The sequence below is a fragment of the Sciurus vulgaris genome (genome assembly GCF_902686455.1).
Source record: "Sciurus vulgaris genome assembly, contig: HiC_scaffold_514_arrow_ctg1, whole genome shotgun sequence".
In the NCBI taxonomy this organism is placed as follows: domain Eukaryota; kingdom Metazoa; phylum Chordata; class Mammalia; order Rodentia; family Sciuridae; genus Sciurus; species Sciurus vulgaris.
This window is the reverse complement of record NW_027632516.1, coordinates 7,395-14,788: the sequence shown is the minus strand read 5'-3', so window position 1 is coordinate 14,788 and position 7,394 is coordinate 7,395.

Below are 7,394 nucleotides of genomic sequence, written 5' to 3'. Positions count from 1 at the left end.
ATTTCTGTAAGGTACATCATTGGGATTTTAATTGGAATTGCACTGAATCTGTATAACACTTTAGGTAGTATGGCCATTTTGACAATATTAATTCTGCCTATCCAAGAACATGGGAGATCTTTCCATCTTCTAAGGTGTTCTTTAATTTCTTTCTTTAGTGTTTTGTAGTTCTCATTGTAGAGGTCTTTCACCTCTTTTGTGAGATTGATTCCCAATATTTTATTTTTTTCAATGCTATTGTGAATGGGGTAGTTTTCATAATTTCTCTTTCTGAGGATTCATCACTTATGTATAAAAATGCATTGGATTTATGAGCATTGATCTTGTAACCTGCTACTTTACTGAATTCACTTATGAGTTCTAAAAGTTTTCTGGTGGAATTTCCTGATTCCTCTAAGTATATAATCATATCATCAGCAAATAGGGATAGTTTGAGTTCTTCTTTTCCTATTCGTATTCCTTTAATTTCTTTGGTCTGTCTAATTGCTCTGACTGGCTTTTCAAGTATGATGTTGAATAGAAGTGGAGAAAGAGGGCATCCCTGCCTTGTTCCAGTTTTTAGGGGGAATGCTTTCAGTTTTTCACCATTTAGAATGATATTAGCCATGGGCTTAGCATAGATGGCCTTTATAATGTTAAGGAATATTCCCACTATCCCTATTTTTTCTAGTGTTTTGAGCATGAAGGGGTGCTGTATTTTATCAAATGCTTTTTCTGCATCTATTGAAATAATCATGTGATTCTTGACTCTAAGTCTATTGATATGGTGAATTACATTTATTGATTTCCTGATGTTGAACTAAACTTGTATCCCTGGGATAAAACCCACTTGATCATGGTACACTATCTTTTTAATATATTTTTGTATGTGATTTGCTAAAATTTTGTTGAGAATTTTTGCGTCAATGTTCATTAATGATATTGGTCTGAAATTTTCTTTCCTCGATGTGTCTCTGTCTGGTTTGGGTATCAGGGTAATATTGGCTTCATATAGTGAGTTTGGGAGGGTTCCCTCCTCTTCTATTTCATGGAATACTTTGAGAAGTATTGGAATGAGCTCTTCTTTAAAGGTTTTGTAGAACTCGGCTGAGAACCCATCTGGTCCTGGACTTTTATTTGTTGGTAGGCTTTTGATGACTTCTTTTATTTCAGTACTTGAAATTGGTCTATTTAAATTGTGTATGTCCTCCTTGTTCAGTTTAGGCAATTCATATGTCTCTAGAAACCTGTTGATGTCTTAGAAATTTTCTATTTTTTGGAATATAGATTTTCTAAATAGCTTCTAATTATATTTTGTATTTCAATCGTGTCTGTTGTGATATTACCTTGTTCATTCCAAATTTTAGTGATTTGGGTTTTCTATTGTCTTCTCTTTGTTAGAGTGTCTAAGGGTTTATCAATTTTGTTTATTTTTTCAAAGAACCAACTATTTATTTTGTCAATGTTTTGTATTGTTTCTTTTGTTTCAATTTCGTTGATTTCAGCTCTGAGTTTAACTATTTCCTGTCTTCTATACTTTTGGTGTTGGTCTGTTTTTCTTTTTCTAGGGCTTTGAGCTGTAGTGTTAGGTCGTTTATTTGTTGATTTTTACTTCTTTTATTAAATGCGCTCCATGAAATAAATTTCCCTCTAAGTACTGCTTTCATAGTGTCTCTAGGATTTTTATATGATGTTTCTTTGTTCTCATTTACCTCTAAGAATTTTTTAATTTCCTTCCTAATATCTTCTATTATCCATTCATCATGTAATAGCATATTGTTTAATCTCCATGTGTTGGAGTAGCTTCCGTTTTTTACTCTTTCATTTATTTCTAATTTCAATCCATTATGATCTGATAGAATACAAGGTAGACTCTCTATCTTCTTGTATTTGCTTACATTACCTTTGTGGCATAATATATGGTCTATTTTAGAGAAGGATCCATGTGCTGTTGAGAAGAAAGTGTATTCACTCTTGGTTGGATGGTATATTCTATAAATGTCTGTTAAGTCTAAATTATTGATTGTGTTATTGAGGTCTATGGTTTCTTTGTTCAATTTTTGTTTGGAAGATCTGTCCAGTGGTGAGAGAGTTGTGTTAAAATCACCTAGTATTATTGTTTTATGGTCTATTTGGTTTCTGAAATTGAGAAGGATTTGTTTGACATACATGGATGAGCCACTGTTTGGGGCATAGATGTTTATGATTGTTATGTCTTTTTGATTTATGCTTCCCTTAAGCAATATGTAATGTCCTTCTTTGTCCCTTCTGACTAACTTTGACTTGAAGTCCACATTATCTGAAATGAGGATGAATACCCCAGCTTTTTTGCTGAGTCCATGTGCATGGTATGTTTTTCCCCTTCCTTTCACCTTTAGTCTATGGGTATCTCTTTCTATGAGGTGAGTCTCTTGCAGGCAACATATTGTTGGATCTTTCTTTTTGATCCAATCTGCCAGTCTATGTCTTTTGATTGATGAGTTCAAGCCAGTAATATTCAGGGTTATTATTGAGATATGATTTGTATTCCTGGTCATTTGGCTCATTTTATTTATTTATTTATTTATTTATTTATTTTGACACGACTTGGTTCTTCCTTTATTTGACAATTCCTTTAGGATAGTTCCTCCCATTGCTGATTTGCTTCTTTTTCATCTCTTCCTCATGGAATATTTTGCTGAGAATGTTCTGTAATGCTGGCTTTCTTTTTAAAATTCTTTTAGCTTTTTTTATATTGGAAGGATTTGATTTCATCATCAAATTTGAAGGTAAGTTTTGCTGGGTATAAGATTCTTGGTTGGCATCCATTTTCTTTCAGAGCTTGAAAAATGTTGTTCCAGGCCCTTCTAGCTTTTAGGGTCTGGATTGAAAAATCTGCTGATATCTGTATTGGTTTCCCCCTGAATGTAATTTGATACCTCTCTCTTGCAGTCTTTAAAATTCTGTCTTTATTTTGTACGTTAGGTATTTTCATTATAATGTGCCTTGGTGTCGGTCTGTTGTAATTTTGTATATTTGGAGTCCTATAAGCCTCTTGTACTTGATCTTCCATTTTATTCTTCAGATTTGGGAAATTTTCTGACAGTATTTCATTGAATAGATCGTTCATTCCTTTGGTCTGTTTCTCTAAGCCTTCTTCAATACCAATAATTCTTAAATTTGGCCTTTTCATGATATCTCATACTTCTTGTAGATTCTGTTCATGATTTCTTACCATCTTCTCTGTTTGGTCCACTTTGTTTTCAAGGTTAAATATTTTATCTACAATATCTGAGGTTCTGTCTTCCAGCTGTTCTATCCTATTGTTTATGCTTTCTATGGAGTTCTTAATTTGGTTTATTGTTTTCTTCATTTCAAGGATTTCTGTTTGTGTTTTTTTCAATATCTCTAACTCTTTATTTAAATGATCTTTTGCTTCCTGTATTTGCTCTTTTAAATGTCGATTGTTGTGATCATTCAGTGCCTGCATTTGCTCTTGCTCTCATCATTTGCTTCCCTGATCATTTTATTTGTGTACATTCTGAACTCCCTTTCTGTCATTTCTTCTGCCATGCTGTCATTGGGTTTCATTGATGTAACATCTAGATTTGTTTGCAGCATTTTCTTTCCTTGTTTTCTCATATTGTTCAGGTATCAGTTGAACGCTGAGATATTGTAGATTTCCTCTATTCACTTATAATGTTCCTGAGGATTTCTAGTATATCCCCTCTTAGCTTTCAGTAGCCTGAAGTCTTGAAGGAAGTTGATAATGCGGTGCTCCACAAGGAATCTGCCTCTCTAGGAGTGGTGGCCTTCCGGTGGGGTATATTCCCTGCTAGTGGGCAGAGGTACCTTCACTTGCTGACGAATGGTCATCCAAAGGGGAAGTAGAATGTGGGCTGATGCAAGGCCAGTTTGGGCCTATGTCTCTGGTTTTACAGTCCTTGTGGGAGAACCTCACCCGGCAGGGAGGACTCACCCGGTGGGGAGGTCTCGCTGGTCAGTTCCCCTCCTAGAGGTTCCGTTCAATTCACAACTACAACCTGGGCTGGGCTGCCTTCTTCTGCAATGTTCCCAGGGACCCGGACCTACCTCCTGGGCCTGGAAGCCTCGCCCTTCGCAGACAAATCTCCTTAGGCTGCCTCTCCTCAAAGAAGCTGCCTGCAGTCCTGGAGCCTTCGCTCTGCCCCTCAGTTTGTCTGTGCGGCTCTTCCACCAAGAAGCCACCTAGGTCCTGGGACCCTGCTGTGCACCTAATCACCTGGCTATGTGGCCCCTCCTCTGAGCAGCCACCTGGAGCCCCTGACAGTCACTCTGAGTCCCAGTGAGCTGCCACATGTCTCTTCCTCCGGCAGCCGCCTGGTGTTCTGTGCGGTCGCTGTAAGTCCAAGTGGCCCATCGCGTACCTCTTCCTCCAGGCAGTCACCAGAGATCTGGTGCGTTCGTCACAAGTCCCAGGAACTCACTGTGTACCTCCTTGTCCTGACTGCCACCCATAGCCCTGGTGCAGTCACTCTGAGCCCAAGCACCCCGCCGCACTCCTCCTCCTCCTCCAGACAACTCCCCTGTGTTTAGGAGCGGTTTCTCTGAGTCCAAACCACTCACCACACTGCTCCTCCGGATAGCCGCCTGGAGCCCTGGTGCAGCTGCTCCAAGTCAAAGCGATGTGCCAAGCCTGTGCTTCTCCTTCTCCTCTGGGCAGCCCCCAGTGTTCAGGAGTGGTCGCTTTCAGTTCAAACAGCTCACCGCGCACTCCCTCCTTTGGGCAGCCTCCCAAAGCCCCGGGGGGTTGCTCCGAGTCCCAGCACTGTGCTGAGTGGCCTCCTCTCCGATGCTCCCAGTTGTCCATGTTCACTGCTCCCCCTTTTTCATTTTTTAATGCTACATAAATATGCATTGTCTCATGCCTCTTTGCTTTGGATGCAGTGTGTTTAGCGATAACAAGTTGTTGCTTTTGTTATCTGTATACAGCTACTTGATTTAAATTATTAGATCCCAACGAAATAGCTTTTCTTGCATGTCTAAAAGAAAATTATTTCATCTAAAATAAAATAATAAAAACTATCAAAGTTATGTCCATGTGGACTAGTTGAAAGGCAGGTAATGTTTCTGTCATTCTTATTTTTCTTTCCTCTCTTATTTACATGGAATACTTGAAGATTTTATACTTTTGGTACATCCATCTCAATCTGATAATATCTGAAACTCATTATTCCACTAGCAGACAATGTAGCCCCAATCTAACATTTTTGATCTCATTTTTGTGAAATATCTGGCTAAAAGACAATCATTTATTTTTCACCCAGAAATGAGATCATACATAGGAAGCATATTTCTATCCTGTCTAGGAAGCTAAAGTTTTACAGAATATATAAACAAAATGAGTGTGACACCTACAGAACAGTATAAATAGTGCTATACAATTAATCTTCAAGGAGCCATGAGAGAACACCAGAGAGTCTGTTATCTACTTGAGAATTGTCATGGAAGAAAGGGAGGAAAAAAACTCCAGTCTGATAATAAAGAATGCAATATCTATACTTATGCAAAGGGAGATTGCTGGAATAACTCCCTTTCCCACACTTAATAACACACCTTACTTTATGAAATTTTGAAAGAGTTGTTCATTTAAAAACTTATCTCATGAAAGTGAGAAATCCACTAACTAGATTCAGTCTCATATCCCAGCAATTTCACCACTAAATTTTCTTGCATTGCCTCACACATGAACTTTTGGAAGACACTTCATATCTGAATCTTAACAGATTTATTAATTTTCCTATCAACACTGTATAGTAGAGTAGAGGGATGAACAAGCAAGGAGATTGACAGTAGTTTCTATACTGAATTCTGGAATCAGACATTACCCTTCTGTGAGATGCTATGGGAAACAGAAATATATGCCTTTAACAAGTGTCAGATAGGGTCAAATATTTGGCAAAAGCCAAAGCTCACCCCTGTATCAGGCACAAAGAAAGACATTTATATTATTTGCTTTCTATTTAAGGGGCCATAGAGACACAGAAAGACTTCAAGATTTATGCAAAAAAAAAAAAAAAATTAGGATGCAGGCATGCCCTGCCACCAAACAGACTCATTCTCCCACCCTGCAGTTATTTCATTGTAAAGGAAAGGCTGAAAATGAATAATAGGGAAGGACATTATAATCTGATTTTTAAATACCTCCACTCTTTTATTTTCTCTGAAATTCCTCCTTGCTAACCTACCATGGTATTAAGTTGGAGCCTCTGTTCACCAGGGATTTATTTGGTAGCCTTTGGCCAATTACTGTTCCACAACAGGCATGTACTAACACCCACTGCAAGTGCCACTAAACCAGATTCTGTGAACAGTAGCAGATTCCTGAATAGAATCCATGGAGATGCAGAGACAGTTGTGGTAACTCCACTGCAGGTGTGAACATAACTGTCTTCCTCAATGGTTAGTTGTCAGTCAGTCAGGACAATAGTCACACCCAGGGGACATTGGGGCTGTCAATGGGCATTGTTGATTTTCAAAAATTGCAGGGGAAAATGTTAAGCATTGTTTAAGGATGCTACTAAACATATCATTATAAACAGGGAAAATCCACAACACAAAGAATAATCTGGTATTCTCATGTTAATTATGATGATGTTCAGAAACTCTTGTCTAGATCATAAGTGCTACACAGGAAGACACTAGACCTTCTTAAGTTCATCATTTTGTCCACAGTGCTTCAGGCACTGTGAGTGTCTCCTAGTAGGTGAGGAAGGAGAAAAGGAAAAAATATAATGGAGAGAGGGAGACACACACCTATTCTCAGGAAAATTTAAAGCCTGGGGACAGGGTAACCACTAATTTGTACCTGATCCTCATACTACAGTCTATATGTCAAAGAGTTTCACCATTCTTCCAAAAGTTTTCCTGTCCAAGTCCAGTAGTTGATGTCAAGCCAGATGTTCCTCCTTGAATATCAGGCAAGATTCATTCTAAGTAGTAACCTCCAAGTGACAAATAAGTCTTTCCTATTCCTCTATCCCATACATGCACAGTGAGTCAAAGAGCACTTCACCAGTATGTACATATAAACACAAACACACAATAATGTGCAAGGCCACTTGAATTCACTGCCTCATGCTGGAGCTGATGACATGAGAAGGTCTCATGACAGCTGCAAGAAAAACCTTTTGATGTTTTTATCTTTTTCATTTCAGAGTGGTATGTGCAGTGCTTCATTTTTTCCTTCCAAGTTGCCATCATAAAATGTAAGATCCAGTGAGAAAAATAAATCTTGCAATATCTGCCCACCACCCTCTTCTCTGGTAAGTCTGTCCTTCTCCCAAGCATCCTGAGCTTGCTCCAGTTCGACATCTTTGGGAAACAGATTGAGGTTCAAAGGACATTCTGTTGCAGGTAATTTGCATTCTATACTCCACTTAACAAGCTTCATTTCA